Source organism: Chaetodon trifascialis, chromosome 4 (assembly GCF_039877785.1).
Source record: "Chaetodon trifascialis isolate fChaTrf1 chromosome 4, fChaTrf1.hap1, whole genome shotgun sequence".
Taxonomy (NCBI): domain Eukaryota; kingdom Metazoa; phylum Chordata; class Actinopteri; order Chaetodontiformes; family Chaetodontidae; genus Chaetodon; species Chaetodon trifascialis.
The window spans coordinates 11,044,637-11,063,194 of NC_092059.1; positions in this window are offsets into that span (position 1 = coordinate 11,044,637).

Sequence of the window (18,558 nt, forward strand, 5' to 3'; positions counted from 1 at the left end):
GGTCAAAGCTTTGCAGTGCAGTGGAGGGTATACAGATCTATCAAGAGCGGGCCAATATGGACAATTAATGCCAGACATGTATTGTTGATTTAGGAAAAGGAATAAAAAAACGTGTTCAAACAGAAGCAAACTGTATACTGAGCCGGTGTTTGTCACAGACAAACATTTGTCACAGTTAAAGAAATTGTGCAGTTACCTGTGGAAAGCAGTAAAGTCTAGCTGCAGTGTGTATTCATGAGGCTTTGTGGCTCTCCTGGCTCTCAGGTGCTTCCTATGAAGATCCTCCCTGTTGTATGACAAGCCCTCATAATGCTTTATATGTGGACTGATGCCACTCACAGCTCCTGGCACAGAGGAAGACGTTCCAGTCATTTCACAGAGCTTCACGCTTCACAGGGAAACAAGACAAGGACCTCTCACCTTCTGTGTTTATGATTTTCAACAAATTAATTACTGTGGCCCCTCACATCGTAAAATCAGCCTTTATGCAGATGACATATTGTTGTACATATAAGATTCATGAAGAAACATGAAGACACATGAGCACTCCTCCTCTCTGAAAATGCCTGGGATTATTCAGCATAGCATTAACTCCAGCTTTAGTTAATAGACAACTAAAAACACAGGTTTGATAAAGATTGATTATCTTGTTATGCTATTTACTACATTGAAAATTTGAAGGATATTGAAAATTATGAAAATACACTGATTTGATTGATAATTGATCTGTGTTAACACAAAAACATGAACACAAACCAACAAAAAATATACAAATTGCAGCTCATGTTACCTGAAGTGACAATTTGTGTTACTTCTTTTAGTTCCTTTAATGTCCCATATTTACTGCCAACAAGCTTTTGGTGTTGCTTCTGCAAACTTAAAACACACACGGTGTTAATGTTTAATATGTGTAGGAAATTTCAATGCTCTATTGAACTTGACATTAAATTTGGTCAGCGCATTCATGCTTCCCAATGGCAACCAGTAAACCCAACAATCTCATTTTACCTTCTTGCCGTGTCAGAAGTTTTACACTACCATTATACTGAACGACTAATCACAGTGTTGACTGTGAAAGTACTGGCCAACTAGAGGAAGCCAGGGGAGAGCCTGTAAAAGGTTACTGACCTACTGTTGCCTCTCCTGGGCGAGTCACACTTAGATAAACCCTTAATGTACGTCTGTACCCCATTATACACAATGGAGAAACTTTCTGCACCACTGGCAGGTTTTACATGAGGACTCCTGTTTGCAGCATTCCTGACAGGACAGGTTGAGACATGTCTGAACCCAGAAGAGGCCAGTCCACCACAGCCAAAGACGGGCTGTTCACACACGCACACACACACACACACACACACACACACACAGAGCTATACAGCCATGAACAAGGTGCACTCAATCAAGGTGCACTCTGAATAAATGCCTCTCATTCAAATACACACACACACACACACACACACACACACACACACACACACACACACACACACACACACACACACACACACACACACACTAATCTGCACATTCCAACCACCACATTACCTGTAAGCTGTTGACAGCAGTTGAACAACAGCAGCAGCAGCCAGTAGTGTTGAGCCCTCATGGTCTTCTTATTTGTGTTTTTGTTTTCCTTTCCTTTCACAGTTTTTTCTTTCTCCCCCTTCGCTCACACCCGTCTCCCTTTTTCATCCTTTCTAACTTTACCTCTCTCTTCACCAGCCTCGTACCTGTGGTCTTCCTACACCGGAATGTGACTTGGGAAGTTCAAGCCGGATCTCAGCATGTAGATACAACGAACACTGAGAGGCATATTCAGACTTGTTTGCAAGCATGTTATGAGTTATCTGCTCAATTAAAGGAGGGATTTGAAATAGAGCTGTAGGAAGATCACTTACTGAAATAGTAAGAGTGGTGTGGTAAAGAAGAAAAGTGATTTGAACATTTGCGATAGTAGCTGTAACTCAAAGCTGAGTGCAACATTGAGTAAAACGTTGCTCAGTAACAACAGCTCAATACATTTGTGTCAGGCGCAAAGCAAACAGGACATTTCTGAAAAACCTGTTGTCTATGGATAAAGGATTTGTGAAGATTTCTACAGTCATGCTAGGAACCCTGTAAGCTGTGCACAGCTGGGTCTTGAGCAGAATGCTAATGCCAGCATGCTCGACAATGCTAACATGCTTATAGTTAACAGGTACAATGTTCGCCCTATGCACCATCGTAGCTTAGCATGTCAGCAGAATAACTTTTGCTAATTAGCACTAAACAGAAAATGCAAGGGCTGATGGGAATTTCATTGTTTTTGCAGGTCATGAATCAATGTTTTTCTCTGATGGTGGTGCTAGACGAAGGGTCAGGGCATAATCAGGGCTATTACAATTAATACTGATAACTGATAACAACTTTTATGGCATTGATCAAATACATTTTGAAACTCACACCCGCAAATATTTACCTTGTAGTGGTGCTACAAGAAAAGTCATGGCATCACCAGAGACAGTGGGAGTTTTACCACTCAAGAGGCTAAAATGAGCTTTCCTTAGCCACTGATAATAAATGCCAAATTTTGAACTTTGATTAATTTCCTGACAAAGGAATGTTCCTCCCACAGGTCTTATTATAGGCCCTTGTATAATAGAGAAAGTGCTAAAATGGCTGCAAATATGAGAAGGAACCAATCATCTACATGACGCACACTGTGTCAGAGACAGTTTGTGACTGTTTTGGGTAATTTTGAGGAACAATAATGTCTGAAGAGGAAATGAAACACCATTTGACCTGAAAATGAGGTAAATTAAAGCAAAGGTTTTGCTGCTTAAAATAAAAGCCACCTCTTTGGTATATGTACTTCTGCATGGAAAAATAGCAACAAGTGTGTAACAGTTTGCTTAATGTGAAATTATTCACAGAATTCCTCTTGATCTATAAGCATAAGCATTTATAAGCGTTTCCATTTCACTGTTTAATAATCTCTGCTGCATAAAAAATGGACAACAGCTAAGAAATGTATATATTTCCCGCACAGGAACATAGGGTAATGTGTTGCAGCAGTTCAATGGCCTTAATGCATGTTTTTCAGGTCGCTACAGTCAAGATACAGCAGAGAGAAAGCTGAAGCTCTGCCATCAGTATGACCAGAACAAATTGTTACTCCCCTAGAGCCCAATTACTCGCACAAAATTGCTGCAGCTTCTCTCGTAAAATTATCAAAATCATAAGTAACTCATGCAGTTGTCTCAGATGAATGGCCTTATAAACTTTTATCCTGCTGTCCCTGCCAAGATAAAAGGCTTTACAGAGATCTTTACAGAGTAAAGATCGGGACATTAACAAGCACCAAACCAGCACCAAATGTCTTTAAATCATTAAAGCCTCCGTGCTATATCGATGCCAGTGGAGGCTGATGGACAATGTGCTGCAAGTAAAACATGAAATTAGACAGCAGCAAGCCATACTGAATGCATATATACAGAGTAAAACAAAACCTATAGTCTAAGATGGTATTTTATAATGAATAACTATGAATGTGACTGAATTTGAAGACCTGAAAACTTCTTTTTGATTTCTTAAGAAGTCTCTTGATCTTCCCTCTGACGTATGTTTGTATGCTCTGATCTTTTAAGCAGGTTTGAGGAGATCCGGACCCTGATCTTGATGCATATGACCTGACTGTTGTTAAGACGATGACATAACATCCTTATCTAGTTCAGGTCTTCTCATGTCTTAGCTGGGTCACATCCAGCTATATCAACCTAATAGATGTCACACTTGGGCAGCTGCAGACAGGTTTCTGGCCTGAGACACTACTACAGACAACATAATACACCACAAACCTACTCCCACAGGTCAATGTTTTACAGCCTGGTTTAGAGCTTAACCTCCCCCATCCTTTAATCATCCAGTAACTGCCTCCCCCAGAAAACTCCTGCCTCACACTGATTGGACAGCAGGGGATCACCCGTATCCGTGCAATGACATCACAGAATTTACACACCCACAACTATTGGCTGACACAAATGTGCACACAAACACATACTCACATACACACATATGGAGGGTTGTCGACTTGCAACTGCACGCTCAGTAAAAGGAACTGCAACTGGACACTTTCATGCGTCCCTCAGGTTGCCCAAGTGAGCCCAAGTGTGCAAAGTTTTAAGCATATTGAAAGAGGTTATACTATTTTAAGAGGTTTTGCAAGTGAACCTGTCAAAAAACTACGTATATATGAAATGTAGATGTCAAATGCAATTGTACTTTGAATAGCTGCACTCCTCCTTGTGTAACCTTTACTTCTCCTGTAATAACCTTTATTGTGAACTTCAGAGAGGTAACTCCAGGATGGTAACTTTAGACGGCAAGGTGACTATAAAGCAAATTTTTCCTCGTGAAATGTCATTTGATCTCAGCATTTCATTTCAGGCTGTAGGTTGCTCTGCTTCACTTGCACACATTTTAAAGAGCTCCACCACCAGACCGGGGAAACGTGGAATTAAAATTTATGACTGTTTCCCAAATGCTTGGCTCTCAGTTGTATGTATGCTCGCAAAGAAAATGAAAATGAAATTATTTTCAGGTCTCTGCTGTAACTGATCCTCTCAGCTTTACTCTGCATCCAAGGATTCATGTTCACGTCTCCTTTTGGGTTTTGCAGGGTGTGAAGTTCTCATGAGGTTTGCTCACTGCTTGACAGAAATGTTTTCAGGGGTCTTTCTGGTTGCTTTTGAGGCTAATTCAAACCAACACTACACGTGACATCCAATATGACCCTACAAATGTCTGGTATTCAGTGCCAGACAAAGGATCATGGGATAATTGGAACAACTGCAGACCCTTAGCAATTCTTTGGTTCTCTGAGGGTTCGTAGGCTATGGGAATTATCAAATCACATCATTCTGCTGACATAGCCAACTGTTAAACCCTTCACAGGCTTGACCCACTTCACAAAGGCCGCGGCCTTCCCTTTCTTCATGCCCAGGCACCACACAATATCCAGTCTGTGTCACACTCCATAATGAGTGCATTGTATTCAAGACGTTGACATAAATCTTAGATGAGCCGATAGGCAGCAGCCATCCATCTCTGTCTGTTTATTGATGCATCTGATGCCTTTGCTGTCAGGATATTTCAACGTGGTACCACATGGTAGGTCCAAAAGTAAAATAAATGTTTTTTAACCAAAATGTGTGTGGAAAATATTTTCAAATCCAAACATGTGTCGTACATCTATGCAATTCATGGCTTAATATGTCACTTATTATATGTGACTCTTGAGAGACAGATTTGTGCTTTACATGAAGCACACTGATGGCTTGTTGCAGAGATCTGGAAGTCCTTTGAAGGCAGGTTCATCAGGTTTGTTACAGTAAACCTCACACAGGTGCACATTCTCAGTTCAGGGGAAGACAGGAGGCCAGCTGAGGTGAGGTTTCACTGCAGAAGTCACTCCACTTGCAATGCAATGCTTCCCCCTAGAGAAATCTTTAAAAAATGAAATAAAGCCCACAGAGCTGCATGGATCATTTATCAATATGCAGCTTTATTTCCTTTTTTCACTGCTGTTTGTGTGCGCAAGTGATCGAAGTCAGAACGAATTGGGACACACTGACGTTCGGTGATGAGCTGAACTGAACTGAACTGGTACACTTGTAACACTGAGTGCAAATATTTGCCTGTAGTAATGTTTATTTATATTATAACACCCTTCAAATGCTGCATGCAGCACTGCCTCAAATCTCCCACTATCGCACTAGATTGAGAAGACTCACAGAGAATTTAGATGGCCTGGCTCTCACCCCCATCTTGTATAAATCTTGCTCTTTGCCATCTTGGGCTCAAGGTCATGACGCAAACAGCTACCCACAACAACAGACGAGGTCTTTCGGACACAAGATTACAGAACAACTGCAGGGACTATCAGCAGAGACAGGAACAGCCTGTGCCCTTTTTACTAGAAACAGGATAAACCGTATTTGGCATGGCTCAGAAAAGGTTACTCAGTGTCAATTATAGTTTAACTGAGAGTGACTGAGAGCTGAAACAGACAAAATATCTACAGTAATAAGTGCTGAAACTGGTGTAGTAAAATTTTCTATATGTAGAAAGAAGGATGAAACAAAACTGGATTTGATTAAAAAGATAGATGTTAATAGACCCCATGAACATGAGCACAGCTTTAACATTTGTTTGTTCTACAGCAACATTTCAGTCCAATTGGCTAAATTTCCCAATGATATAGTAAGAAAGGAACATTATCTTCAGGCGTGTCCACTGATCTATATGATCAGCCTTTTTCACAGCAGACTTTTTGAATTGTCACTGTAGGAAAAGCACAGGCTATTCAATAAGTCATGACAGTGAGCTAAAAGGCACAATACCAGGACCCTGAAACTGAGAGCAGGAATGTGAAAATGTCTTTCATGAAAATGTGAGGTCTGAATCATGCTCTCTAATTAGTATAAGCATGGTAAGTGGCACATCTAATTTGTGTCTTCCTCTGCTTTTATTAAAGATGTTATTAGTTTTTAACCCTAATACGTGAGCTGAAAACTGCTAAACTTTAAATGAGTGTTTTTGATATCAGACCGTTAAATGACAGACATGCTTCAGATAAATCAGACTTTGTGGGGACCCTGGCACAGTTTCTTACTCGACTCATTTTGAGTGCAAGAGGAAGAGGTTAAGAAAGAACAGTCAGAGCCTGTTTGGTGCGCCATCTCTAAACAGTCGTGATTGTCTGCAAGCCCAGAAGAGGGAGCTGCTCACACACTTTTTGAAAAGTGACCACATTTTGTGAGCAAGCAGTGAGGAAAGGAGGGGGGGAGAGGCCCCCCCCCCCAAGTGGAAACCAACAATATCCTCTTTCAGGGACAGAGGGTTAAAGGGTGCAACTCAGCAAATGTACAAAGGTACACTGACACAGAATGAAAGGCTAAAACTGATTTGGAAACAGTTTAATGTGAAAAAGGAGAATATATTGTAACAGAGCTGTGTATGTGTGTGTGTGTGTGTGTGTGTGTGTGTGTGTGTGTGTGTGTGTGTGTGTGTGTGTACGCACGCCCTCATTTGTTTATACTGCTGATGACAAATGACCCCTTTCCATTAGTCTGTAAATGAAGCCATATGTTTAACAGCATGTGGGCGAGACGCGAAGACACAGACCTGTTCCTAGTCGGCAAACACACACACATACACACACACACACACACACACACACACACACACACACACACTGGTCAGCAGCACCACCCAACATATTATTCATAGGCTGGCATGATGTCATTTCATGGGTTATATTTGTTTATTTAAAACATTGGTATTTAGATAATGCTCATGTGTAGTTTAACTGCTCCCAGCTCGACAGATCACAGCAACCAGTTATTTCTAGAACTTTGATATGTGGCACAAAAGTGCTACATGAGTGAAAAATGACCACGTAAGTTTGGTAATCAGCTGAGGAAAAAGAGGTGGGAATGGTTACAAAAGAAGTTAGAGAGTGACTGTTGTGTCCAGATGTGGGAGGGAAGTTCAGGCCCACGTTGGGAACCAGGAGGGAGAACATTTCAGGCCAAGCTGGTGGCACTGGAAGAATCAGCAGTCACAAATCAAACCCACGCAGTTCGGCTCTGTTGCGTGTTTGCAGGAGTTCCTTCTGTATCAGAATTTTAGACTTTAATGTGAGCAGCCAGTGGAGGGAGCACGGGAGGGGGGTGAGAAGAGAGAGTTTTGGGGAGGTTAAAGCCGAGGCAGGCAGCACCGTTTCTGGATAAGGTGCAGCGGTTGGAGAGAGTGAAGTTCAGCCAAGAGGGAGTCACAGTGAGCCTACAATCTGAATAAGGAGCTTGACTCAAAATGCAAATGTGAAGCAGCTGTTTGATTTGATCCATTTCATGCGAGATTCGGCAGAACCATTCAGCAGAAATGATTCTCACGGCCTTCGTGTGGTCTGCTCTCCACTTCGTCTCCTTTTTGTTTCATTTCTAATCCAGGAAGGGTGTTGATAACTCATGCAGCGACCTTTGACCTCTAATGACTATGTTGGCAGCGGCAGCACCTCCAGTAATGGTTCACGTAGCTGGGCTTTGTTGGCAGCTATCAGCAGAATGGCTGAGGGATAACATCACACATTCTTCCTGCATGGGCTCTTAAGTGTGGTACCTAGATAACCTCTGCAATACAGCTTTGTTAAAAACCCAACAGCTTTGTCCTTGGATACTCAACCTTTAGAAAGACACAAGGTCTACTTTAACACTGTGTACATACATGTGTACATTCAAAGAAGGCAAGTACATTCTCAAAAGCATATTTTGACATGCACAGTTTTATGCAGTTTGCAGCATGTGTAATTTACTTTTAAAGCTGCACTTAAAGAGTTTTATATGCAGTGACAGTGAGTCCAGTGACTATATGTGTGGCATGAAAGGAGTCATTTGCAGTGACACTGCCACAGAGAATTATTACCCAACTCTGAGTTTTATAGCCTGTTTTACGTAATTGTTTTGATTTTACGGCCCGCAACCTTACTGTTTGGTTCACTCTCTGCGCTGCCATGAGCTGTTTCAGCACAAAATGCTACATCAAACAGGAGGTGAACAAGCTGGTGAAGAAAGCCGAGTACAGGAACATATTTCCATCAGGAGTTGGTGGAGTCCAAACCACAGCTAAAAGGAGGGTGAATATTGGGACTTACTTTCATCAGATCATAAAAAACAAACTCTAAATGAAAGCTGATATTGGTCTGCATCTGCTGGATGTGTAAACAGGCACTAGTTTGCAAAAAATATTTGCCATGTCAATGTCACAAGGCCACATTATGTCAATTATGGATGATTTTTAGCAGCAACACAGAGCAGGTTTTTTCTGTTGATCAAATGAAGATAAGATAACACTTTGTTAATCCCTCATGGGGTAAATTTGGGTGTTACAGGCAGCAGCAGTAGTATCAGAAGTTTAAAAAGACAGAAAGGAATAAAATACAAAATTTAAAAAAAAAATAATAATAATCAAAACTCTGTATATATACATTCTATACGAGAGTACAGTGTTCTTCAGTATTACACCTTGGATTAAAACAAGTATGTAGCAGAACAATGATACAGTATGTGCATTAATTCATGCGATGAGCACTGGTAATGGTAAAGCCTCAGTAAAAATGTTACCAAAACACCAATTACTGACTGCAGCAAAAGTGAGCAGAGGTGATGCTGCAGAGAAGTGTACACATCTGCAAATATCTATGTGCTGAGTTATAATGAGACCTACCTTTTTTTTTTCTTTTTCACAATTTCTCTCCTCCCCACCACCAGAAAAGCTTTCCCTCCTTCCCTTCCTCTCTCCCTGTCAGCCCCTCTTTCATGAATGAGTGTGATGAGCTGATAAACACTGAATAACTGGCGCAGGACAGGCTCTCATTACAGCCATTCAACCACAGGGATCTTTATTTACACAACTTCTGTGAGCAATGTCAAAGAGGCAAATGTTAGGCCAGATAACAGAGGGCAAGAGGAGGGAGCGCCAAAGGAGACACACACACGTACACACACACACACAATTTTAATCCACCAGTTACAAGTATATGAGATTCAAATATTTACAGAGGTTACAAATGTTTATCAGTACTTGCACTTCTTAATGTCAACCTGCCAATCATAATCTGCTAGCAAACAGTTTTTGAAAGGCTTTCAAACATCAGTAACACTAATGTACATTGATATCCTAACTCTGGGACTGGCAGTCATCAGTTTATCAGTGAAGGCTTCAGTCCAAAACATACATTCAGTCCAAAACCAGCCCTGTGTTTAAACAATGCAACAAGCTGGTGGGGATGTATTGCTTCAGGCGCCATCAGATGAGACATAAAATTCGATCCAGGAAGTCCAGTTTGATGAACAGATCCATAAATTTGAAGGCTTCTAAAATGCCAAAACACTGCACAGATGTTCATGATACTCTGACACATGATTTTTACAACTCTGGAAAAGTATCACAGTGACATTTATTTTCTCTTTTGTCCCGACAATCACGAGGCTAAGACAGTGCCAACAGCACATCGGGTTGCAGCAAAAGTTGAGCCTGGTTGAGCCCCTGCTTTGGCACACCAACATTCAAACTTCATGCAGGACTACTTTGGGCCTGAGTGTGGCCTCAGAATCTACTGCTGTGCTAGCATCTTTGTGAGACTCTACTTAAAGACTATGGTTGAGCTAAATGCTAAGCATGCTAGCATGCTCACAATGGCAATACTAATATCCCAATCAGCAGATAATGTTTAGCATGTTCACCACTTCAGTTTAGGGATCACCAACAAGTTCATGATTCATCCTGAGGGGAACCTGAATGTCTGCACCGAATGTCAATGCAATCCATCCAATAGATCAAACTCATGGTGGCGCCAGAGGAAACCCCAGGGAATCATCTGTGTAGGATTCATTCTCTGGGAATCATGAATCTCTTTATCAAATTTCATGGCAATCCATCAAACAAATGTTGAGATATTTCATTCTGGACCACAGAAGACAATCACTCGAGCAATGCATCATGGATCATGAGAGATATTAAACCATCCTGGCATCACATGTGAGTGTTTGCACATATTTACATCTCTTTGTGGCACGTTTCTGACAGCAGGGGCAAAGAAATCAACAGTACAACACAAACTCATATGCACAGACACAAACCAAATACTGCTGATGTCAAGTGAAAATCTTTGGTTGTAATGAACCAAAAGAGATAATAACCTATAGTTAGAAACTTGTGCAATTCTTTTGATATACAACAATTTCCCATAATGGCTTAATTTGTGGATGCATGTTTTGTTTACAGTGGCTTTAAATTGCACATCATTTTCCCATGTGGAAGAAATGCATGGGGTCTACTTCCCACACTCCCTTCCACTCAATATGACTCAGACGCGAATGTTTTTCATCTCTGTGGAGCAGGTCGCGACTTTGCCATAAAGATACAGTCATGATCAGAGCTAATGTGTGCCTTCAGCCGTAATTGCTGTGATAGTTAAATGTTATGAAAATGTGAGTTATAAATGGCAACAGCACATGAGAGTGGCTCTACTCTTAATACATAATTCATTTACAAAGAGAGGCAAATGCTCAGGGAGACTTTCCTCCTTCCAAGTTCTGTGTCTGATTAAAAGTTTTCTTCTGTTTAACTTTTCATAAAGTCTTTCCACACTCACAGGCTTCCACCCTGCTTTTTCCTGCTCTCTCTGTAGCTTTAAATGTGACTATATCTTAGCTGTATTCCCTAGTGAGAAGAGTTTTGGGGAGTTTTTTACCTTAAAAGGCCATGTGGAGTGGAGCGCTGGTTTCCTGTGGGAGGGCTTTCCTCTCTCTGACTCTGGAGCTGGAGGCCGGGCCCATCCTCATCCTCTCTCACCCTGACTGCTGCAGTCCCTCCCACTTACACACACACACACACACACACACACACACACACACACACACACACACACACACACACACACATAAAGTGGTAAAATCCAGCTACAGCCAGATGTGAGTGCATGGGTGTGTGTTTACGTGTGTCTTTGTGTGCGATCCACACTGACCTCCTTACTCAACAGGAGGTGAACACACGGTCACACAGGAAAACAAGGTAATGAGAGGAAGAAAAAGCAAGGACAGGGAAAGGGTGTCAGGAATTAAATCACTGGAGGAGTCAGGAAGACAATGAGAGAGGCGTTATGAACAGGGAAGAAGTGTGGAGCGGTGATAATGAACGCGACTTTATGAGACTGCAGATCACTGAACGCCCCAGCCCCCCCCCCCCCCCCCCCCTCCATCCTCTCTCTCAACTCTGGGCTTGTCAGTTAGCTTGTCACTCAGTCAGATAATAAATGAATAAGAGGGATGTTGTCCTTATAAGGTCAGTGCTGAAGACCAGGCTGCACTGGTGAACTGTAGGCTTCAGCAGCTGGTGTGTCACCACCATGTCAGCATGATGTCATATCTATCACATAGTGTACCCAGTCTGACTTTCTCTATCTCTTTCCTTTTCTTTGTGACTATGAACTCAGCTTCCTTAAGGTCATAGGTGTTGATGTTGTGCTATCATTATGTATTTATTTCTGTCAGTCAGTCTCAGTTAATTTTAGGGCTGTACCACTGCAGACACTAAAGTCCTGTGCTCAGTAATTTTTCTGGGAATTTGAAAGTTTAGATGATTTGAAGAGGTGGTTACACATGTATTAAAGAACAGTTAGGAAGTTAGAATATAATATAGTGAGGTAGAATTTAAAGAAAATGTAATTGAACTGAAATTATAAATCATATGAAATCTGCTTCCCAGCTTGTTCTGGAGCTTTTGACCATATCATATGGTCTTCACCAGCAGAGAGTGAGCGATATGGTCAAAAGCTCCCGAGTATGAGCTTAACAGTTATGGGGAACAGTAATGGACAGAGCAAGTTTTCAACCACACCACACCATGTTTATCAACACATTTAGTCCTGCTGAATTTAATCAATCTGCTGCATACAGTCAAAAGCTCCACAAGAAGGGAGTAAGTGGACCTTCAGCTGAGTGTTTTTGTCCACTGCTGTTTCTAAGATCAAGAGTGAACTGTCAGGCTCTTCAAGGGAATAAATTCATCAATAAGGTTTGAAAATGAAACTGAAATCCTGATGCCAGTAAACCTGACTGACTGACTCTGCGGACTGCTACTATTCATTTTGATTGTTTTATTGTTTAATACAGTAACTGTAGAAACCTTGCTGGGCTTCCTGGAAACCAATTTTGACTCTCAGATGATTATACCACTGCTATAATGGGAGAATACAGACAATGAAGCATATGGTTTCCAGTATTTTTCCGGCAGAAAGTAATTTGATGATCAATGTATATTATGAGCAACAAATTACGAATCCAAATTACAAACTTATTTCGTTCCTTTCTGTGTCATCTCTGTCTGTCTGTGTCTGTGTCTGTGCTGAGGAGGTATTTAATGTGTCATTCTTGAATGCATCTGGAATGTTGACACTTGTTCGAGATAGAGGAAGTCATTGCATAATCAGAAATTCACAGATAGTAGGGTCATAGTCTGTTGTGTAAAAACACTATCATTAATCAAAATGATTGGGAAACTGTTACAAGACTAGACTGGATCATATATTTCACAAACCCCAATGTCCTGAAGTAAAGTTTCAGGTTTATTAAAACAATGATTCGATGTTGTTCCAACCTGATTGAGATGATAGTGCATTTGTCAGAGTCTGAGAAAGTAAGTTAGATGTATGGCGTGACACAAAATCCATGACACTCCCTGATTTAATCACTTCACATGTGAGCAATCAGATTCCTGTTCTTGCAGAAACCTGAGCTGCAGGTTTTTGTCTCCAGGTGGTAAGCAACAATTCTTCACCAACACACTGACTTATTGTGCATTGATTGTCAACTTATTGAGCTGTAAACGTATTGTGTAGAGATGGCGCAAATAACTGGGATCATTGTTCATTACATTCAAACTATGCACAACAATACATTCATCAGGTCATTTGGTTCATTGCACATGCACATATGTACATTTTCTGATGGCATGATATTGAGAATAGTCAAATGTGCATCAGTAAAATCACATTATGCAACTGTGTGTGCATGTTTGTAATTTCGCCTTCACCAGTTTGCCAGCATCTATTAACAATGACGTGCTGCACTTGCCCCAAAGCAAAGGGAAGTTCAGACATGCAACTACACTTCTGATTGGTTAGCTATGATCCAAGCATCTGGGAAATGCAAGGAGTGGTTGTGTGCACGTGTGATTAGGTGAGTAAGCAGGTGGTCATGACGTCATTGCAGGCAGCACAGAAGCTCATACAGGAAACATGTGCTTCTGCCTGTACAGACAGAATGTTATAGAGAGGATAGATCTCACTGTCACTGTGTGTGTGTGTGTGTGTGTGTGTGTGTGTGTGTGTGTGTGTGTGTGTGTGTGTGTGTGTGTGTGTGTGTGTGTGTGTGTGTGTGTGTGTGTGTGTCACCAGAGTCCAGGTGGTGTCCTATCTGGGTGAGTCATGAGGTATGTTTCCACCCCAAGGCCAGAAGAGTTCACACTTACACGCACACAAGAGAGTCCACTCTGTTTAGCTTTGCATTCTAGGACTGTTCTCCATCATAAATCCAAAACATACACTCTCACTGGCTACTCAGCTTGCATTTGCAAAATATCTTCATGTTTAGTCTGGGCTTGTGTGCAGCATTTCTGTGGCTGAGCAGCAGTAAGAGAAAGCATACTTGGGACATTGGGAGAGAAAATTGAAAACACTAAATTACACTCTTGAATTACTCACTGAGGCTGGGTGGAACATGGCGACATTCATACAGCCTCACAAATAAGACCAGAAGACCGTGGCTATTGCTGTGCAGAGGAGACAGAGGGGGTAATTTTAGTGTCAGCAGATTCAAAACATTTAATAGATCCCAAATGGAAAACATAGAAACAGGATCCCTTTGTACTACTAAGAAACCCACTATTTAACATCGATCCATCACTTTTGTTCATGTTATAATGCCATTGTCCCTTTAAGATGAAGAATTTAAAAAGTTGCCCAATGTTAAACCCAACTAAATCTTTAGCTAGCATGGCTCTCAGGATGACAGACATGTAGGTCTGCATGTCCACCACTTTGGTCCAGACTGAAGTCTCTCAACAACTATTGGATGGACTGAAATTTTGTCAAACATTCATGGTCCCCTGAGGAGTCATTCTAATGATTTCGGTGATCCCCTCAAGTCCAACCATGAGGCTGACATCCTTGGTTAAGAATGAATAATCATGACAAATATTGGGGAGATTGCCACGATATTGGCTACAGACATTCATAAGTCCCTAGAGGATAAATTCTTTCGACGGAGCGACATCATCAGGAAGACACTGTCTTTCCCATCAGCCTCAGCTGTCCTTTGTGTTCAGTGCTTTAGCAAATATTTCTATGCTGATATGTTAAACTAAGATGGTGAAGCTGGTAAGTGCTACCTGTTAAAAATCAGCATGTTAGCATTGTCACTATAAGCACGTTAGCATGCTAACACTAGCATTTAGCTTAAATCACTGCTGTGCTTAACAACCACCTCAAAAAGCCTCTAGCGTGGCTGCCAATTGACAGTCTTTCATCTAAACTAACAGTTTAAACCGCATCACAAAAGATATTAAACAGGCAGCAAAGAGTCTGACAACAAGCTGCTTCAGCTGGTTTGACCCAAGCCCATAAATCTGACTTATTATTTGTCCTGCAACCTAACTCAATGTTAAGAAGAGCAACAATTACTACTGTATTACCAGTGGTGGAAGTAAAAGTACACATACAGCTCTGTGAAAAAGTCTGTCCTGCATTCAAAACCTTACTTAAGAAAAACAGTACAGTGTTAACAGCAAAATAAGGTATCAAAAGTATTCAATACTCCCTGGTTGTGTTTTATTATTATCTTTGATGTTTTTGGATTAATAAGTCTCCTGTAGATATTTGAGATTGACCTAATTTTAAGTATTTTACTCTTTGGTATTGGGTAGTTTAATCTACATCAATGCATTATACTCTTTACCATGATTGTGGATCATATCACCTTGAAGCCGTTGATCCTGTTTGCATCACAAAACACAATGAAGCCACCACGGCCTCCAACAGTCAAGCAACAACAATACAAAGCCCTTCCTTCTCACTTCACATTGTTGTTCAAGCTGCAGTCACCTTGAAATGCTGCCAGACAGCAAGCAACAGCTTGATTATGGACCAAGCTCTTCCTCACAGATCACATTTCTTACCAGAAAAGTGTAGCTGGATGTGATGTTTTTCTCCTCACCCATTTTTTCCCCCTTGGCCGTCACTCCTGCTCCACAGAAGGAGGGACAGTTTGGTTGTGGATCAGTTTTGCAATTCGTCCACATCAACACCACAGACAGCTGTTGCTCACATCAGAGGCTGAAAACAGCAGAAGTGCAGAGTTTCAGCACAGCCTTTCTTTGCACTGTCAACACATTTTCTCCCAATAAAACCCGATTGAGAGATTTCTTCATGATATTGGCTGTTAACTTCATTCTGGGTTTTGTTTCTGAGTGCTTTGAAGGCAAAGAGAGCAGATGCTTTGAATCAAAGTTTTATGATGGATCAAACCAGGGAGGTGGAGTGGTCAAAACGTCTGCATTCCACCACTCATAACTGATCTTTGTAAATAATGCTATGTTATGTAATATGGCCTTTAGATATGAAGCAGTAACCTGTAATCTTCTTTGTGATAGAATGCGAACAATATGGATTTATTGTAGGTGTCTGATAATATGATATACTGTCGTTTGGATACCCCATAGCGCATTCCTGACTGCAGTTAGTCCAGTGTTTATGTAACAGGTATAAGCTGCAGCTGAATTTGGAGCACTGAATGTTATGGCCTGCATTCATAATTATGAAAGCAAAAGCAAAAGAAATAAAGAGAAAACTGAATAATTGTTTGCTTTGTTTGAGCAGAGCAACAAATAGACTGACTGGTCAGGTGTAATTAGAGCTGATGTTACAAAGTGTCCCCTGGATGAAAATACCTGTTACATACATCAGAAGCATTTGTGTGTCGTTAATGTAAAATTCAACACACAGACTTTTGGTTGTTCTCTATAATATACATATAATATAAAAATGCAGCTGCCACCTCAGATAGTAAAAGCTGATGCACAGCGGCTAAAGATGATATGTTTGGGAGCAACTCCTATTTGTAAGTTCAAACTTAGCCAATTAGCCAATTATGTTGTTCAATGGAAGTCTTAACAAAGTAAAGATTTGTTTACGACTGAATTAAAAATAGTTGTAGCACACAAACTAGTTATTAAACTGAGACTAGTTGTTACTTGCTAAATGTTTACACCCATTAACCACAGGTGTAACTGTTACTTAGCATAGTTGACAAAGCTAGCTTAGCTAACATGAGCTTGCTAACATGATGGCCTGTTTAATGAAAAGTAAAAGAAGCATTGGAATATAGCAAACACATTTGGCCTGATTCTTAATGTGTAATTATGAAATAAACAGTGATTTTAAATAATTGGTCTGGTAAGAAAGATTCCTAGCTAACATTGAATGACCAAATATCGCATTAGTTATGTTAGCCCAACAGATGTTTCCCACTCTTTGTCAATGAATATTACTAACTCCAAAATACATGTGTTCCCCATGCTTGCATATATTAATGAAAGTCATGTGCCAATATTTAGAAAGGATTTTTACTTTTAATGAAATAATTTTAGCGCCCCAAAATTGCTATATTTGTAAGGTATGCTATAGCTTGTGACGCTACAGTGACTTTATGTTGATGAAACTACTCAGCTTAGTATGGACTTTACACACTAATTTAGTGATAACTCTAAAAGCTGGCTCCAAGCTAGAAGTACATGTGTGTGGGCATATCTGTGTGTGTTTGTCCTTGTGTGCACACATTCATATCCATGGATCCCCTCCTTTAGGGGCCTTCCATCTCTCTACATATCCCTCTCTCTATGAGCTGTGGACACTGGTCTCCATTGTTCACACAAACTCGGATTCTCAGTCTGGTTTCATCCCTCATTCACCAAACTCAAATATCAGCTGCACAGAACTCAGAGCTCAAGTTTCAGACAGTGTTTCGTTACTTCTCACAACTTATGACACACTTTCATGCTCCCTCTGATAACCATACAGGAGCTGTCCGAATTACATCACATAGCCATAAAACCAAAGCAGCAGTGATACCATGACAGAGGCACATATGTACAGAATGTGAAGGTCGCACCTTCACACTATCGTGCAGAGTATTACAACTATGTCATACAAACCTGAAAAAATATCACGCTGTTCAGGTAGTGGGTAATTATCTCTGTTTGCATCCGTTGTCCTTGTCAGTTTTGTGTTTATCTCTCAGAGCACATCATAGCCCCTGTTTGGCTATACGTTTCCTTGATATAACACTGGACTTGGGCAGGCCAGTGCCTTCTGTTTTAATGCCCAAATATTATGACAGTGTGATTACAACATGGGGGCTTTCTGTCTATTTCTCTATCCTTCTTTATCTCTCAAATGCTCCCTCCCTGTTACTTTGCATTTCACTCTCATCCTCTCATATACAAAGTCTCTAAGGCCCTGAGTGTGAGATGTTGTAAGCCAGTGGGACTCTTTGTCCATTGACGGGAGGTTAAATGTGGAAACAGGACCTGCGCTTCTCTCTCTCCTGTCTGATATCTCTGAAAACACAACAACCCAAATAAGGAGATCAGCCACGTTTGAAGAGTGAGTGAACGGAGTGGAGAAGCCAGACCTTGGATGGGTGGTTTGATAGGGTGGAGTATGTGTCTGAGAGAGTGATAGTCTGGGAGTCAAGATGGAGTGGACGCAGAGTGGTGAGTGAAGGAGCAATGGATGGAGAGGATGGAGTGACAGGATGAAAATAGGGAGGGAGGGGTGAGAACATGGGAGGACGAGGAGGGGGTGATCAGAGACTGGAGGCAGGTTCTGTTGCTGTTTAAATAACTACCCATATAGGGCTCAACTCTCCATCCCTGTTCACAACTCTTTCTGTCTCCTTC